The sequence below is a fragment of the Babylonia areolata genome, chromosome 25 (assembly GCF_041734735.1).
Source record: "Babylonia areolata isolate BAREFJ2019XMU chromosome 25, ASM4173473v1, whole genome shotgun sequence".
Lineage (NCBI taxonomy): Eukaryota > Metazoa > Mollusca > Gastropoda > Neogastropoda > Buccinidae > Babylonia > Babylonia areolata.
Genome location: NC_134900.1, coordinates 10490971 through 10508470, shown reverse-complemented (window position 1 = coordinate 10508470; position 17500 = coordinate 10490971). Strand labels below are relative to the sequence as shown.

At 46.1% G+C, this 17500-nt stretch overlaps 1 protein-coding gene across 1 annotated transcript in view; it reads right to left on the bottom strand.

Annotated features, from left to right (window-relative positions):
* Nucleotides 1–10297, bottom strand: part of LOC143299628 (uncharacterized) — a 199137-nt gene extending 188840 nt beyond the window's left edge. Inside the window, exon 1 of the mRNA XM_076612923.1 lies at nt 9643–10297. The gene's annotated coding sequence lies outside the window, so the exon portion shown is untranslated. The remainder of the gene's footprint in view (nt 1–9642) is intronic.
* Between the last annotated feature and the right edge of the window lie 7203 nt (nt 10298–17500).

The following is a 17500-nucleotide window of genomic DNA, read 5'->3' as shown; positions in this document are numbered from 1 at the left end:
GTGTGTGTGTGTGTGTGTGTGTGTGTGTGTCTGTGTCTGTGTGTCTGCCTGACTGCCTGTGTGTAGAGTATTAGTGTGCGAGTGTCTCTCTCTCTCTCTCTCTCTCTCTCTGTGCGCTTGCGCGTGTGCGTGTGTGCGTGCGTGTGCGTGCGTGTGTGTGTGTGTGTGTGTGTGCGTGCGTGCGTGCGTGCGTGTGTGTGTGTGTGTGTGTGTGTGTGTGTGTGATTTGACACAGTGACAGAGACAGAAGCAGAAGACCGTTGACAACAGCGGCCAACGGTCAGTATGTCTGTCACTCTCAACTCCAGATATTGCAAGTATCTAACACGCCATCGACCACACAGAAGCTTCTTCTGCTTCTTCTGCGTTCGTGGCCTGCAACTCCCACGTTCACTCGTATGCACACGAGTGGGCTTTTACGTGTATGACCGTTTTTACCCCGCCATGTAGGCAGCCACACTCCGTTTTCGGGGGTGTGCACGCTGGGTATGTTCTTGTTTCCATAACCCACCGAACGCTGACATGGATTACAGGATCTTTAACGTGCGTATTTGATCTTCTGCTTGCATATACACACGAAGGGGGTTCAGGCACTATCAGGTCTGCACATATGTTGACCTGGGAGGTCGTAAAAATCTCCACCCTTTACCCACCAGGCGCCGTCACCGTGACTCGAACCCGGGACCCTCAGATTGACAGTCCAACGCTTTAACCACTCGGCTATTGCGCCCGTCAACCACGCAGAAGCGAATACGCTTTTTGCACACACCTCCAGTCCTGCCTCTCGACTTGAAGTTGTATACTAAGCGATCAAAACATACGCTTGCCATGGTGTGTGATCGTGGACTTAGGGGAAAATTTCTTAACGCCAAGCCGAACATAGCGCTCCAAAATATCGCTTAACTCTCTCCATACGAACGGCGAAAGAGACGACGTTAACAGCGTTTCACCCCAATTACCATCATCAAAATATTGCAAGCGGAAGGCTCTTATACTGAAGAGGTGAATGTTGACAAATAATACCACAATTCTGACGACGGAAGCTAAAGGTTGGGTCATTCAGACACCCACTGGACATCCGAGGGGTCTGTGTAGAGGAGAAGAGAGGACTGGCCGTACTGAGTGAGTTAAAAAAACTGAGCCCAAGACTTATCTTTTTTTTTTTTTTTTATTGTCAATATGTTTATGGCTTTCCCAAGAACAACAACAAAGAAATCTTTTTTTTTTTTCAATTATGCTTCACAGAATGAAGTAAACTCTACCTGAAACGTATTTCCTGTTCCTCGGTCGTTTTGCTGAACCGAAAAATCTGAATTAGCATACTAATACTACTACTACTACTACTCATTATTATTATTATATTTATATAGCGCTGAATCTTGTGCAGAGATAAATCAAAGCTGCTTTCGCACCAGTCATTCACACGCATGCATAACTGTAAAACCTGAAAAAGAAACTGAAGACGAGCATCCTTCTGGTGTGTCATTTAATGGTTTTTACTTGGACTGGGTCATCTTTATACCTCATCTGACTTTTTTTTTTATTATTATAGTTGTATCATCTCGTCCTATTGGGGTGAAAGAGGGTTGCATTATTAGTATGCGGTTTATTTTTCTGCACGTTTTTTTATATTGTTTTATCCCCATCTCCGAAAAGACCTCTGTGTCCGTCCAGCCGTGGTGTAAGCACCATGATGTAAACTGAATCTCGTGGTCAATGTGATGAAGCCCGAACATCATGCCAATGCTGACAACATTCAGGAACAGGACCCCAGAGTCTCTTGAACCAAGGGGAGAGGGTTCCATCACCGTGGACAGAAACTCAGATAATTATGGTAAAGCAAAAGCAATGCCATGATCAGACCACCTTCTTCTTCTTCTTCTGCGTTCGAGGGCTGCAACTCCCACGTTCACTCGTATGCACACGAGTGGGCTTTTACGTGTATGACCGTTTTTACCCCCGCCATGTAGGCAGCCACACTCCGTTTTCGGGGCGTGCATGCTGGGTATGTTCTTGTTTCCATAACCCACCGAACGCTGACATGGATTACAGGATCTTTAACATGCGTATTTGATCTTCTGCTTGCATATACACACGAAGGGGGTTCAGGCACTAGCAGGTCTGCACATATGATGACCTGGGAGATCGTAAAAATCTCCACCCTTTACCCACCAGGCGCCGTCACCGTGATTCGAACCCGGGACCCTCAGATTGATAGTCCAACGCTTTAACCACTCGGCTATTGCGCCCGTCCATGATCAGACCGACTGCCAAGCAATGAGACAACAGCGCGTCAGCTACCGTGGAGAAGAGAAGCATCATCAGGTCTCTCCTGATGGAGTCTCCCGTCGGTCCGACGGATGAGCAGGCAGGCAGGCTTATCTGTCGGTATGGGAAAAGAGGCCGATTCTGGATACGCAGCACTGTTGCAAGAGAAAATGTCTCCAGAAGTTGAGCCCTACTTCTTTCGCTCACGCTTCTCCTTAATGGCCAGCGTTCTCTTGTTTTCAAACGTCTTTATGCCACTATAGCACAGCATCCTCCAGCGAGAGCGGTCAAGGGCATCAGTTTCCGAGGAAGCGATGTCTATGTCACAAGCTTTGAGGTTTGTCTTCAGGGTGTCCTTGAAGCGCTTGCAGGGTCTTCCAAGTTCACGGTGGTCTCTCCTGAAGCCACAGACTAAAGGATGACCACCACCATCTGTCCAGGGAGCGGCAAGTCATCTTGGTGAGGCTCCGAACCGGCCAGGGAGGAATTCTGTTCAATGTCCCGTCACACATATCGGTGATTGAAGACATTTTGTTAGAGTATTAACGTATTTGTATTTTTATTTCTTTTTATCAACAGATTTCTCTGTGTGAAATTCGGGCTGCTCTCCCCAGGGAGAGCGCGTCGCTATACTACAGCGCCACCCATTTTTTTGGTATTTTTTCCTGCGTGCAGTTTTATTTGCTTTTCCTATCGAAGTGGATTTTTCTACAGAATTTTACCAGGAACAACCCTTTTGTTGCCGTGGGTTCTTTTACGTGCGCTAAGTGTATGCTGCACACGGGACCTCGGTTTATCGTCTCATCCGAATGACTAGCGCCCAGACCACCACTCAAGGTCTAGTGGAGGGGGAGAAAATATCGGCGGCTGAGCCGTGATTCGAACCAGCGAGCTCAGATTCTCTCGCTTCCTAGGCGGACGCGTTACCTCTAGGCCATCACTCCACATACATTGATTGAGTATTATCGTTTAGAAGAGGAGTGGGATGGAAATGAATGGCGAGTTAGGGGGGAAACCGGGCATATGAGGGAGGGGGGATGGGTAAACTTTGAAACAAACATCTACATACAATTACAGAAAAGTACTCATGGGCTTCGTAAAAGAGAAGTCGTTAATCTAATAAGCGAAACAATTGATAATGAACGCAAAAAGTCAAAACCATCAACGTTCTCAGTCACTTCTGACGACACTTTTGTGCAGGTAAGGCTTCATCAAATCGCAGTCAAACATTATATGCTGAAATGTCACATTACTGAAACACATGCACTTGACATTAGAGCAATATTTAGTCCGTAATGAATAAGACGACAGTCTGAGAATTAACTCACTCAGTACGGCCAGTCCTCTCTTCTCCTCTACACAGACCCCTCGGATGTCCAGTGGGTGTCTGAATGACCCAACCTTTAGCTCCCGTCGTCAGAATTGTGGTTTTCTTCGTCAACATTCACCTCTTCAGTATAAGAGCCTTCCGACTGCAATAATTTGATGATGGTAATTAGGGTGAAACGCTGTTAACGTCGTCTCTTTCGCCGTTCGTATGGAGAGAGTTAAACTTAGACCGAGCCGGCCACAACCGACACAGATATTTCAGGCTGGCGCTCTCACCAACCTGACCCCCCCACACCCCTCCCCCTCCCATGCGGTTAGGAAGACTGGACAGCTGACCACGTCCTTCAGAGATACCCTCCTCTTCATCCAGAAGATCAACACGCAGCGTGGTCAGAAGCAACTCCATTGAGGACCACACTCTACGACAGCAGGCAGGACCTGGGAAGGGCAACTCTGTTCGTCGCTGAATCAGGTGTGGGGCAGACTGTGTGTCAGCGAACCCGAAGAAGAACATGAGACCATCTTGCATTGACGTGCACTTTCAGTGTCAGTTTCTCAGTGAGGCGTCACTGCGTTCGGACACATCCATATACGCTACACCACATCTGTTAGGCAGATGCCTGAGCAGCAGCATAACCCAACGCGCTTAATGAGGTCTTGAGTGTATGCACATATATTTGTGTATGTATCAGAGTGGATTTCTTTAAGAATTCTGCCAAACCCTCTCGTTGCCATGGGTTCTTTTTTTTCAGTGCGCTAAGTGCGTGATGCACACAGGACCTCGGTTTATCGTCCCACCCGAATGACGAGACGTTCATGTTCGATTTTCCAGTCGAACTTGGGAGAAAGGGCGAGAGCGGGATAGCCGAGTAGTTACAGTACTGGACTTCTGTGGGGGGGGGGGGGGGATCGATGATCTCGATAGCGCCTGGTTGGGTTAGGGATAAGGAAAGAGGTTCACCCAGTCTCCCAAGACCAGCAGACTTGCAGACATCCCGGTATCGGAACCTCCTTCGTGTCTATAACAGTCAGTCGTGCCAGACTATTCGACCATCAGAACAGCAGAGGAGGCAACTGCTGTCTCACCCATCTGGGCTACAATTTGATTACAGTGGAGAGTGTCTTGCCCAACAAGTTACATCCCCACTCTCTCTCGGCCAAGAGGGCTTTAGGGCCGTCGGCGTTGGGATGGTCCACAAAAGGCCAAGTAGCCCCCGCAAGACTGCAGCGCTAGGAAATGGTGCAGTTTTGCCTTCTAGTTTGAGAGAGTCATAGTCCTTCTACGAAAGACTCAGTGGTAAATGAATTCCCAACGCAGCGGATAAATCATTCAGCTCTCACTCTGCTGGTGGTGGTCATTCCAACTCTTAGCCAGCGTCAGTCTGCTGTAAGCCGAATGTTGAGTGTCAACATACACGCAGATGAAACACGCACGTCAAGTCAATCCAATCATTTTGTTAATTAAAAATCAATCCACATGGATATTGATTTAACTAGCGCTAAAGATCCTGTAACCCATTTACCGTTTAGAGGGTTTCAGAATCATGACCACACCTATTAATTATGCATCAGCCCTTGTAAACGGATCACCGTCAGGTTTTAACTCACTCAGTACGGCCAGTCCTCTCTTCTCCTCTACACAGACCCCTCGGATGTCCAGTGGGTGTCTGAATGACCCAACCTTTAGCTTCCCGTCGTAGAATTTGGTTTTTTGTCAACATTCACACTTCAGTAAAGTAGAGTAATTCGATGCAATAATTGATGATGGTGAAACTGTAAGGTGCTCTTAACGCTGTTAGAGACGTAGTACCATAACCTCTACGTCCGTTCGTCAATGACGAAGTAAGACTTAGACGAGTTGGCCACAATCTGCACATTTTTATTTTGTGTGTGTTGTCTGCTACTTGCTGCCCCACTGCCTGCTTGCCATGCGGTTTAGTGACTGGTATGTGATCCGTTGTCAGAATGTATAACCTCCCGTCACCATAGATGTACTAGCTGCGTGGTTGAGAGTAACTGCATTAGGACACTAGTAACGAGAAGGAAAAAGAACTAAGGCACCGTTGTGATGATCAGACTGTGGGGAACGAACCTGTAGGTAGCGTAACCGGTAACAAATAGCAGACACCTTTTACTTACATACGAGTCGTTTCGTTTGCGTTTCTCTGGAAGATATTAGTTGACTTATAGAGAACACATCCAAATACAACAACACACATCCCTTGCATGCCTGAGCAGCAACCCAACGCCCAATGAGTAACATAGAGTATCAAAAATCCCTAACCTGCCCCTAAATAATGAAATCCATTTAAGAATACTGCATAACCCGCACGAATAGCATGATTCTCTTCTTTTTCACGTCTCTTAACTTCTGATGCCTCACGACCTTCGTTTAAGAAGTGCTGATATCGAATGCTCGTACGATCGTCCTATCTTCATTATAATTTCTTCCCTTTGGAAACAATGTGTGCAGGCGTGGATGCCGAGTTTTTAGTCTTACTGGATTTTTTGTTGTGTTTTTTGTGGTGCGTTGAAGCTGGGGGCAGGGGCTATGTGGTGGAAGATTTTCCTTCAATGTATATTCATGAAAGTGTCATTTGGGTATAGGGTTAAGTAGTTTTATTTTAAAGTCCGCCTAGAAAATCAACCAAGACTTGAAAAAAAACCACGAGTTATCTATCTTCCTTTCGTTTTGTCCATAATACATCAGGTTTTTTCTTTGGGGGACTGATGGGGAGGAACAGAGAGGGGCGAGTGGCAGTTGCGGAAGGGCTTTGTCTACAATGAATTCAGGACAAATGCTGTATATGTTTCATGGTTTTTTTTATTCCCATCTCTTGCCGATGCGTTAAGAGGCCGTCTTATGGACACGCAGATGAAACACGCACGTCAAATCAATCCAATCATTTTGTTAATCAAAAATCAATCCACATGGATATTGAGTAACTAGCGCTAAAGATCCTGTAACCCATTTACCGTTTAGAGGGTTTCAGAATCATGACCACACCTAATAATTAAGCATCAGCCCTTGTAAAAGGATCACCGTCAGGTTTTAAAGTAACCATAACACGCAAACAGGTCCACTCGCACAAATACAACCCGCGAAGACTGAAACAAGATTTGCCACAGTATGTCTGTTTTTTTATGTTTGTTGTTGTTGTTGTTGTTGTTGTTGTTGTTGTTGTTGCTGTGTGTGTGTGTAACTGAATATCACGGGCAAGTAATCTGTAGAAGAAAAAAAAAATAATTAGAAGTTTGCACCTGTTGAAATATGATGCCAGAACGCAATGAACTCGACAACCTTAGGTATTTACGGGCTCAACATTTTAGCCAATACACCTTTGCTACGCTCTCATACCGAGTCGTATTTCGTTTGACGTCTTTTCCGTGAAGATATTTAGTTGATTTAAAATAAGAGAAAAGAACCAACAACAACAACAACAACATCCCCCTCTCCCCCCCCCCCCCCCCCCACCAAAAAAAAGACCAAAAAACCCCCAACCCCCCCCCCCAAAAAAAAAACCAGCAAAGAAACATTCACACGGAGAGATCAGATCATTATTCTCTCTCTCTCTCTCTCTCTCTCTCTCTCTCCCCCTCTCTCTCTGTGAGGAAGGTGACTGATATCCTGATGCTCTGTGCGTCTCCCTATCTTCAGTTATAACTTTCTTTCCGTGTTTGTAACTTATATGTTTGTCTGTCGTTGTCGTGGTTTTGCGTCTGTCACTGTTTTTTTTTTTGTTTTTTTGGTTTGGTCTTTCTAACGCTCTTTCCAGGCATTATTTTAATCAAAGATTTTTTTTCCTTCAATAGTATATTCAATGAAACACTGTCATTTGGGCTAAATCGTGTTACAGTTAAAACCAAAAAAAAAAAAGCGCGCCTTGAGAAAAATCGATCCCCAACGACTTTCCAAAAAACACGAGTTTCTCTGCTTTTTTTCTTTCTTTTTTTGTCCATGGTAAATAACTGCAGGGTTTTTTTCTTTGGGGGAGGGGGGGGGGGGGAATGAGGGGGGGGGGGGTGGAGGGGGGGGAGGGGGCTTCTGTCATGACATACTGAATATCAGTGACAAAATCGACTGGATAATATGTTGTTGTTTTTTTTTAGCTTCATCTCTTTCGAATGCGAAAATAATCGTCTTATGAAACTTACATGCGTGTTTTTTTTGTCTAACGAATCTCTCTCTCTCTCTCTCTCTCTCTCTCTCTCTCTCTCTCCGAAAATTGACCAGTGAAACTTCCGTATGCGTTCCCCTCCCCCCTCTCTGTCTCTCTGTCTGTCTGTCTGTCTGTCTCCGGTCTTATTTTGCGTGTCGTTGAATATCACGGGCAAGCAATTTGTAAACAAAAATATATAATAAATGGAAGTTTGCACCTGTTGAAATATGACGCCAGAATACAACGGATTTGACAACTTTTCGTGTTTACTGTTTGTTTTTTGTTTGCAAACAGTAAAGAACTGAATTAGATTGATGTAACACACGACCCAACCGACCAGCAAGCAGTAAAGAACTGAATCAGATTGATGCTACACATGGCCCAAACCCGGCCAGCAAACAGTAAAGAACTGAATCAGATTTAGGTTACACATGGCCCAAACCCGACCAGCAAGCAGTAAAGAACTGAATCAGATTGATGTTACACATGGCCCAAACCCGGCCAACAAACAGTAAAGAACTGAATCAGATTGATGTTACACATGGCCCAAACCCGGCCAACAAGCAGTAAAGAACTGAATCAGATTGATGTTACACATCACCAAACCCGACCAACAAGCAGTAAAGAACTGAATCAGATTGATGTTACACATCACCCAAACCCGACCAACAAACAGTAAAGAACTGAATCAGATTGATGTTACACATCACCAAACCCGACCAACAAGCAGTAAAGAACTGAATCAGATTGATGTTACACATCACCCAAACCCGACCAACAAACAGTAAAGAACTGAATCAGATTGATGTTACACATCACCAAACCCGACCAACAAGCAGTAAAGAACTGAATCAGATTGATGTTACACATCACCCAAACCCGACCAACAAACAGTAAAGAACTGAATCAGATTGATGTTACACATCACCAAAACCCGACCAACAAGCAGTAAAGAACTGAATCAGATTGATGCTACACATGGCCCAAACCCGGCCAGCAAACAGTAAAGAACTGAATCAGATTTAGGTTACACATGGCCCAAACCCGACCAACAAACAGTAAAGAACTGAATCAGATTGATGTTACACATGACCCAAACCCGACCAACAAACAGTAAAGAACTGAATCAGATTGATGTTACACATGGCCCAAACCCGACCAACAAACAGTAAAGAACTGAATCAGATTGATGTTACACATCACCCAACCCGACCAACAAACAGTAAAAAACTGAATCAGATTGATGTTACACATGGTCCAAACCCGACCAGCATGTCCAAACACACCAGCAAACAGAGGGCCATGTTAGGTCTGAATACCCCCTGTCAGTTCTACAAACCAGTCATTAAGTAACATTAACCAAACTTGACATTTCATATCAATCTGTAAAAAAAACCCCACCAATACGTATCTTTAATCCTGCTTCAGTCTTAGGTCTCGTTGTTCCTAGACAAGCCCACCCAAAAATACTTTGTATGTATGTATGTTTAAATCATAATATATATATATATATATATATATATATTTATCCTTTTTAGATATGGGGAAACAAATCTTGACAAAAGACGTTTTCAACAAATAAATATGACGGACTAAACGAAAAAACTCGTTATTTTTTTTTTAATAATTTTTTTCGTTATCAGAGCCTAATAATTATTGTCCAAATGAGCGAACGAACGATTCCCTGCAGACATACTAAAAGCAAAAAAACAACAACCAAAAACCAAAAACAACAACAACAACAAAAACAACAACCAAACAACAACAACAACAAAAAAACAACAACAACAAAACAAACAAACAAACAAGCAAAAAATCCCCCAAAATGGAACTCTTTAAAACGTGGCGACAAGTAACACCAAAAACTCACGCAAAAAAAACTCACCACGCATTCTTCTCCCCCAGTGTTTTCTCAACAAGACAACGGCACAGCGATCCAGCCACCTGGTGAAGTCACTGTCCTTCTGGCAAATAAAATGCAGTAATGGTAGTAGTAGAGTCAGTCTGAAGAACAGAGAATGAAATTCTCTCTCTCTCTCTTCTCTTCTCTTCTCCTGTCTCTCACAAGTTGTCTCTCCTCTGTGGGGTCCAACAAACTCGTGTGTCTCTCAAGCTAGTCTCTCTCTCTCTCTTGTGACCAGACTACTCTCTCTCTAGGGTCTGAAGCTGTGTCTCTGGGCCGTCTTCTCAAAGAGTTCTTTCTTGTAGACGTGGAGAGCGAGAGAGCGAGAGAGAGAGAGGAGGGCGGGAAGCTTTATGAAGACCGTTTCTGTCCGCCCACAACAACTTGTCTGCAATGTCCTCTTCCCACGGTGTTTTTTTTTCTCCTTTTTTTTTTAAATTCAAAAATAAACTTTTGTTTCTTCTCTTTTCTCCTCCTCGTCCTCCTCCTTCTTCTTCTTCTTCTTCTCCCCCTGTTTTCTGTTTCGGGACCTGCACGCCTTACTTGCACTGTCCACTACTGCTCACTGCTGTCTGTGTGACCAAGGAGGGATGAAGTGGGGAGGGTCCCTAGTAAGACTGAAGCAGCCAAGTGGCGCGCGCCTGGTACGGAGGGCGAGAGAGGGTGTGTGTGGGTGGAGGGCTGGAGGAAGAGGGAGCAGGACGGAGGAGAGGAGAGGAGAGGAGGGAGGAGTGGGGGTGGGGGTGGGGTGGGGGGCAGAGGGGAAAGATAGCGCCAATCACAGCTTGCGGTCAATTGCACGTGCGTCGCGTCGGTCGCGTCGTGGAAGTGTTGCTGCTGTTTGTCACTGCTTGCTTGCCTGCTTGCTTGCTTGCTTGCTGCGCGTGCGTGTCTTCCGATCCCTTTTTTGTACGCAGTATAACCTTCTGTCTGTCTGTCTGTCTGTCTGTCTGTCTGTCTGCATGTCTGACTGCTGTATCGCTCTGCAGATACCATTGGTTAAAAGACCAGAAACAAACAAAACAAAACAAAACAAAACAAAACAAACAAAAAGTGGTGGTGTTTCTTGTCTGGCTGGTTGGCTGGCTCGTGTGCGCCGCGTTGCAAGCTCGGTATTCTGTTTTAGTTATTTTTGAATAGTTTGTTATATATATATATATATATATATATATATATATATATATTCAACAATTCCTTTGCGTTTTAGCTCGTTGATCTGTATTGTTTGTTCTGTTTTTCAGGTGGCACTGAACAAAAGGTGTTTTTTTTTCTCTATCCCCTCTCCTCCCCCCCCCCCCACAGAATTTACACACACACACACACACACACACACACACACACACACACGCACACACACACACACACACACACACACACGCACACAGACACACACACACACACACACAATATATATATGGAAGGGGAGAGCGAGAGCCAGAGAGGGGGTGGGGGGGGAGGGGGTAAACTACGACACAGAGAAAGGGAGAGAACAAGAGAAGGAATCAAAACCAACGAAACCCTTTCTCATCAACAATATTTCTTCATTTAGTTCAACCATCTACCTGAAGATCTAGTCATCAGCCCCATCCACATGTAATATGCGGCTTCTGTTCAAACGTGTGTGTGTGTGTGTGTGGGAGAGAATGAATGAATGAATGAATATTTTTTTTAATTTTCCGAGGGCGACAGATTAAGCATACATGTTGTTTTTTTTTTTTTTTTTTTTTGTTTGTTTTTTTTTGTCGTCCAGCCCTCGAAAACAAACAAATAACAGCAAAACGAAAAAAGAAAAAGAAAAAAAAAAAGTGAACAAGCAAGAGAAAAATCACGAACATACGAGAAGAAGAAAAGGAGATGGTTACATTGCAAGATGGAAAGAGACAGACAGACACAGAGAGAGAGAGAGAGAGAGAGAGTGTGTATGTGTGCAGTGCATGCATGTGTGAATATATATGATTTTGTATATGATTTTCGATTTTTGTTCGTACCTTGCTATGTACTATCCCCTCCAATATTCCTTGTGACCCCGGTACACTTGGAAATAAAGACATATTCTATTCTATTCTATTCATCTAACGCCAACAGCATTTCTTTTTTCTTCTCGAATCTGTTCGAATATTCTCAACACGTAAAAAACAAAACAAAACAAAAAACACCCTGAAAGTTCCCCCAAATCGCAAACAGTCATCGAGAGAGAGAGAGAAAAAAAAAAGGAATAAATATACCAGCACCTTTATTAGATGTGTCGAGTCGGAAAATGGACACGGTATTTTCCAAAATCACGAAAGTTCTCTTTCCAAAAAAAAAAAACATTGACTGGCATGGCGATGACACAAGTGTTGGAGAAGACGAGACGAGGATTTCGACAATCACTCACTCACTCGCTTCATGAACCACGGGAAAAGCATGGTCTACGTTACAGCGTCTACCAACTCAAAAAGCAGATTCGTGCATGTGAAAGAAAGCTTTTTTCTGCAACACACAGTCTTTTCATCGCTCCTATGTTGTTGTTTTTTTTTTTAACAGAAAATGTGTGTGTGCGTGCGTGCGTGCATGTGTGTGTGTGTGTGTGTGTGTGTGTGTGTGTGTGTGTGTGCTCCTGTATGTATATATCGTTGCGTTTATACAATTCTTTCGTGTTGTTTGAGAAGACACACATGAAACATTTCCCTGTGAGAGAAGAATAAAGTGAACTGCACTGTATTGCATTGTATTGCATTGCACTGCAGTCTATTGTTCTGTATTGTGGTGAATTGCATTGTATTGCATTGCATTGTATCATGTTGTAAAGCTGACATTAAAATGCCATGCCGCCCCCCCCCCCCCCCCCGCCCCCCCGCCCCTCACCCCCATTTCTTTGAGACAACCAGGACTTAGAACAGCAAGAGAAACAGTCACGATTTCCCCTTAGAACGGCCAGAGAAACAGTCACGACTTCCCCTCAGAACGGACGGCCAGAGAAAGTCACGATTTCCCCTTAGAACGGCCAGAGAAACAGTCACGACTTCCCCTCAGAACGGACGGCCAGAGAAAGTCACGATTTCCCCTTAGAACGGCCAGAGAAACAGTCACGACTTCCCCTTAGAACGGCCAGAGAAACAGTCACGACTTCCCCTTAGAACGGCCAGAGAAACAGTCACGACGTCCCATTAGAACGGCCAGAGAAACAGTCACGATTTCCCTTAGAATGGCCAGAGAAACAGTCACGACTTCCCCTTAGGAACGGCCAGAGAAACAGTCACGACTTCCCCTTAGAACGGCCAAAGAAACAGTCACGATTTCCCCTTAGAACGGCAAGAGAAACAGTCATGACTTCCCCTCAGAACGGCCAGAGAAACAGTCACGACTTCCCCTCAGAACGGCCAGAGAAACAGTCACGACTTCCCCTTAGAACGGCAAGAGAAACAGTCATGACTTCCCCTCAGAACGGCCAGAGAAACAGTCACGATTTCCCCTCAGAACGGCCAGAGAAACAGTCATGACTTCCCCTCAGAACGGCCAGAGAAACAGTCACGACTTTCCCTTAGAACGGCCAGAGAAACAGTCACGACTTTCCATTAGAACGGCCAGAGAAACAGTCATGACATCCCATTAGAACGGCCAGAGAAACAGTCACGACATCCCCTTAGAACGGCCAGAGAAACAGTCACGACGTCCCATTAGAACGGCCAGAGAAACAGTGACGACATCCCATTAGAACGGCCAGAGAAACAGTCACGACTTCCCCTTAGAACGGCCAGAGAAACAGTCACGACTTCCCCTTAGGAACGGCCAGAGAAACAGTCATGACTTCCCCTTAGAACGGCCAGAGAAACAGTCACGACGTCCCCTTAGAACGGACAGAGAAACAGTCACGACTTCCCCTTCAGAACGGCCAGAGAAACAGTCACGACTTCCCCTTAGGAACGGCCAGAGAAACAGTCACGACTTCCCTTTGGAACGGCCAGAGAAACAGTCACGACGTCCCTTTGGAACGGCCAGAGAAACAGTCACGACTTCCCTTAGGAACGGCCAGAGAAACAGTCACGACTTCCCTTAGGAACGGCCAGAGAAACAGTCACGACTTCCCTTTGGAACGGCCAGAGAAACAGTCACGACTTCCCCTTAGAACGGCCAGAGAAACAGTCACGACTTCCCCTTAGAACGGCCAGAGAAACAGTCACGACGTCCCCTCAGAACGGCCAAAGAAACAGTCACGATTTCCCCTCAGAACGGCCAGAGAAACAGTCATGACTTCCCCTCAGAACGGCCAGAGAAACAGTCACGACTTTCCCTTAGAACGGCCAGAGAAACAGTCACGACTTCCCATTAGAACGGCCAGAGAAACAGTCACGACATCCCATTAGAACGGCCAGAGAAACAGTCACGACATCCCATTAGAACGGCCAGAGAAACAGTCACGACATCCCCTTAGAACGGCCAGAGAAACAGTCACGACGTCCCATTAGAACGGCCAGAGAAACAGTGACGACATCCCATTAGAACGGCCAGAGAAACAGTCACGACTTCCCCTTAGAACGGCCAGAGAAACAGTCACGACTTCCCCTCAGAACGGCCAGAGAAACAGTCACGACTTTCCCTTAGAACGGCCAAAGAAACAGTCACGACTTCCCCTTAGAACGGCCAGAGAAACAGTCACGACTTTCCCTTAGGAACGGCCAGAGAAACAGTCACGACTTCCCCTTAGGAACGGCCAGAGAAACAGTCACGACTTCCCCTTAGAACGGCCAGAGAAACAGTCACGACTTCCCCTTAGGAACGGCCAGAGAAACAGTCACGACTTCCCCTTAGGAACGGCCAGAGAAACAGTCACGACTTCCCCTTAGAACGGCCAGAGAAACAGTCACGACTTCCCCTTAGAACGGCCAGAGAAACAGTCACGACTTCCCCTTAGAACGGCCAGAGAAACAGTCACGACTTCCCCTTAGAACGGCCAAAGAAACAGTCACGACTTCCCATTAGAACGGCCAGAGAAACAGTCACGACTTCCCCTTAGAACGGCCAGAGAAACAGTCACGACTTCCCCTTAGAACGGCCAGAGAAACAGTCACGACTTCCCCTCAGAACGGCCAGAGAAACAGTCACGACTTCCCCTTAGGAACGGCCAGAGAAACAGTCACGACTTCCCCTTAGAACGGCCAGAGAAACATTCACGACTTCCCCTTAGGAACGGCCAGAGAAACAGTCACGACTTCCCTTAGAACGGCCAGAGAAACAGCAGTCATGACTTCCCCTCAGAACGGCCAGAGAAACAGCCACGACTTCCCCTTTAGAACGGCCAGAGAAACAGTCACGACGTCCCCTTAGAACGGCCAGAGAAACAGTCACGACTTCCCCTTAGAACGGCCAGAGAAACAGTCACGACGTCCCTTTGGAACGCAAAATGAACAGCCAGTGTTTCACCTCCCCTCCCCTCCCCCCATGAAACGCAGAAAAGTACAGCCAGGACTTCACCACCCCATTCCCTCTCCCCACCCCCCTTTAATAAGCCAGTGCTCTCCCTTAAAACGTCCTATGCGTCTCCCAACCGAACAGTTACACCAGGTCTCACCACTGTTCTAAAAATACATGGATAGCACATTGGCCAGGAAAGCTGAAGCCAAGTAGACGCCATCTTGCTTCTCGTATCCAGCCGTCAGTCCGTTGACAAGTCGTCTGCTAATTGGTGGTAGTTTCTGAACTGTAACCGTGTATCTTCGATGAAATTGTGTTATGCTTGCCCCCACGACATGCCAAATGATGTGTCTTGGCTGAAATCTGCCAATGGTTGATCTACCAAAGTTATTACAGGAAAACAGTGCGGTGACACGTGGCGCAAACTTGCAGTGGAGACACACAGAGAAATGTCAGCTTAACCAACGCCGCGAGCAAGTGAAAGCTTGCAGTGAAGCCAGCTGAGCGCTCGGCTACACATATAAAGTCACCGCTTCGCGCTATATTGACACGAGAAGCAAAAGGGCTGACTGAACACTTCCGCTGGCTTCAGTTAGCAAAGGGGCTCACAGAAGGCATGCGCTATCCATGTATATATATATATTTTTTTTTAGATATGTGGGTCTCACCCCTCCGAGCAATACAGTCTGCACCCTTACTGATAAGACCCAAGCCGTCTATCCTCTCTTCCCCTCAGTCACTGGTGTATGTTAATCAGAGCAGCGGCTCCTTCTACCACTGATGAGCCACCGTTGCACACTTCGCTGTTTTTTTAATTATTTTATTTGTTTATTTATTTATTTTTGGTCGGCCCAGCTCCCGTACAGAGCTCCTGTGGAAATGCACCGTTGAAGAAATGATGATGATGTCCGGACCCACCCCATGGAACGCCCCCCCCCCCCCAAAAAAAAAATAATAATAATAAAAATAAAATAAAATAAAATACAATAAAAATAAAGATAACAGCCAGGACTTTACCCACCCCCACCCCTACCCCTCGCTCCTTTCAGACAGCCAGTGCTCTCCCTTTAAACACCGTAGGGACCACCTCCCAACCCGAGCAGATACCCCAGAACTCACTCACCCCAGAACAATACAGTCTGCACCTATTCAGGATCCCAAGCCCTGAACAACTCTCCATACGAACGGCGAAAGAGAAGACGTTAACAGCGTTTCACCCCAATTACCATCATCAAAATATTGCAAGCGGAAGGCTCTTATACTGAAGAGGTGAATGTTGACAAAGAATACCACAATTCTGACGACGGAAGCTAAAGGTTGGGTCATTCAGACACCCACTGGACATCCGAGGGGTCTGTGTAGAGGAGAAGAGAGGACTGGCCGTACTGAGTGAGTTGAGAGAAAAAAAGCAATTTTTTTGTTCACAGTGGTAAAACTCCACACTAAAACCTAGCCGACACAGACCAACTATGTGCCTCTTTTGCCCCTGGTCCCGATCCTGCCCTGAGCCAGTTGCATTGCTCGGACGGAAGAGCGTAGTATTTGTATTTGTATTTCTTTTCATCACAACAGATTTCTCTGTGTGAAATTCGGGCTGCTCTCCCCAGGGAGAGCGCGTCGCTACACTACAGCGCCACGTGCAGTTGTTTTTGTTTTTCCTATCGAAGTGGATTTTTCTCCAGAATTTTGCCAGGAACAACCCTTTTTGTTGCCGTGGGTTCTTTTACGTGCGCTAAGTACATGCTGCACACGGGACCTCGGTTTATGGTCTCACCCGAATGACTATAGCGTCCAGACCACCACTCAAAGTCGAGTGGAGGGGTGGAGAAAATATCGGCGGCTGAGCCGTGATTCGAACCAGTGCGCTCAGATTCTCTCGCTTCCTTGGCGGACGCGTTACCTCTAGGCCATCACTCCACCTAGTATGGTCGTAACCCGCTACAAACTGTGTGTAGTGTGGAACTGACCAATGGCGTAGTTCGGTCAACGTAGGCATTTAGTCACGTGTAACTCAAGCTCGAATGGTATGGCCATGTCATGACATCATCAGGGCTTGCCAAGACATTCCTGCAGGTCACAGTGCAAGGAGGGAGAAGGAGAGGCAGACAGAGGAAGAGATGGGAGGACAACATCCCAGAATGGACGGGCTTGAGGTTGAGCGATACAATCATGAGGTCAGAAAACCGAGAGGATTGGAGGATGCTGGTTGCCAGATCACCTGTGGCGCCCCAACGGTCCACAAGACTACGGGATAGGTGAAGGTGAAGGTGAACTGTAAAAAAAAAAAAAAAAGTTAGAACCAAGCAATGCAACTGGGTCCTGGTGTCGTCAGTCGTCTTTCAAGGTTTTCTGTTTCAGATTGTTTCAGTTTCCCCAGGAAGCGATCACTGCGTTCGGAACAATCCATATACGCAAGACGACATCTGCTGGACAGATGCCTGACCAG